General features: G+C 38.6%; 1 long non-coding RNA gene across 1 annotated transcript; it reads right to left on the reverse strand.

Annotated features, from left to right (window-relative positions):
* Positions 1-447: 447 nt before the first annotated feature.
* Positions 448-1,501, reverse strand: LOC134089342 (uncharacterized). Its single transcript, XR_009940047.1, has 3 exons — positions 1,421-1,501; positions 1,168-1,264; positions 448-606 (listed from the first exon to the last, which is right to left on the reverse strand). It is a non-coding gene; the product is annotated as an uncharacterized LOC134089342 (long non-coding RNA).
* Positions 1,502-1,933: the final 432 nt, after the last annotated feature.

Below are 1,933 nucleotides of genomic sequence, written 5' to 3' on the forward strand. Positions count from 1 at the left end.
TTGAGGAACTTTTTTATAATAATCAGCATAATGCTATGAAGTATATTAACATGTACAAATCAAATGCTATTGATGAAAAGAAAACCAAATGGGTCTGTATTGTCATGGTCTTAGTAGTAATTCCATACCTACCAATATGCCGGTTAGCATCAATAATTCACATGTTTAAATGTGCATGAAAATAGAACCCATGAACCCATATTATGTCATAAGAACTGCTTATGTATAGATTATGTCACTTGATTTTGGGAGGGAAGACTGAGGGTGTGAATGTAACCTTTCATTGTGAAATGGCGCCCCTATGTGGTCATTTTCTATAATGCATCTGTGCTACATTTCATTAAAAAAAAAACAAAAAAAAACATCCAAAGCATATTATGGTTTATTTGTTTCATTAAATGTTAAAATAATAATGATAATAAAGTGAAATGAAATGTAATCAAATAAAATAGAAAATGAAAAATTAGGTTCTGCTGCACACACAGCATTTCCGCACAGACTTGGAGATGGATGAAAAGAATCTGGCAAAAATGTTCCGTTTCTTGGATTTCCCCTCAGAGCCCTTTTCTGTCTGGGATGTGGACGTTTGTGCCTCGCTGCTCTGACCTACAATGGAGCAGGAAGTGTTTCGAAATGAAAGCTTGTCAATGTTTATGGAAAATAATACACAACAGAGTTACAGTGACTATATACTTGAAACGCATTATCGGAATCTCAAGAGGCTGCTATCAGAGGTTTTCCTCTTTTCCTGAAAAGTGTGACACACCTGCAGGTGAAAAGATGTTTTTTTTCTTCATTTAAACTCGTGAGCTATTGGGGCATAGGTGTAAGCAATATTCTTAGTGGAAGACAACCCTATATGTTTATGGAAACCGATTGATATTTCTCTAAACTGGACACAATTAATCAATTCAATGAAATCATTTACAATTAATCACTGTCTCCATATAGACACACAACTTATTGAGCTGTCTCTGACATGAGCAAATATCTAATTTGTTTAATTTCAATATACAATCTATATTCCATATACAGTCTAGAATATTTGCAATGGAAATAGAGTGGCATCATACCAAGTACATACGGTGCCATACTGTATATCTGTCGGTATGGCACTGTGCATTCTCTGCTCCGTGGAACAAGCTATTTAGTTGACTGAGGCCTTACCTGCTGTCCCCTGCCGTATATCATTTCCTTGCAGCTTCCTTGCACTTGCATTGGCCTCAAACTTCACTGGACCCACTACATTTGTCTTAGATATATACTGAAATCACAAACAGATCATTTTGACTGGATTCATTCAAGACAGAACTTCCTTTTACACAATAGCAGCATAATGAAATGGCCAACAAAACAAATACACATTTCTTGTTATTTTTTCAGTAATGTTGAAAACAGTTTTGCAGTAACTTCACTGTACCTTCTTGTTGACCCTCAGAGTCTTTATTTTGGGTTTGATGCAGATCTTCACTTCTGTTTTTACTTTGCTCTTTGGCTCTCCTAGTCTATTTGCTGAATCAGTGTGTAAGCCAATGATCAACCCCAAAGAACTGGTGGAGCAGGCGACATCCTTGACAGAACGATTCGCACCATACTCTGAGGATCCACCAACGGCTTGGATGCTCTCGGCAGTTGAAGACCTTGTGGTCTTTACAACTTGGTTTTCACCATCTGCAACTGATGAAACTGCTTCCATCACCTGGTTCACCACTCGGTTTCTCAACAAGTCCACTGTTTCACTCAGAGTCTGAGACGAACAGGTAGAGTCTCCAGAGCAGCTTTCATATGCAGTCTTCGCCATACAGCCGCTGGAGCTTGGTGTTCCCTGGATGAAGTCCTCTGGTCAAACCGCTTTGCTTGGGCATGATGGAAACAGCAGCTGATGCAAGAAACACTTCACAGACTCCTCAACAAACGTGTAGGGATCCTTAAG

Source organism: Sardina pilchardus, chromosome 8, assembly GCF_963854185.1.
Source record: "Sardina pilchardus chromosome 8, fSarPil1.1, whole genome shotgun sequence".
Classification (NCBI taxonomy): Eukaryota; Metazoa; Chordata; class Actinopteri; order Clupeiformes; family Clupeidae; genus Sardina; species Sardina pilchardus.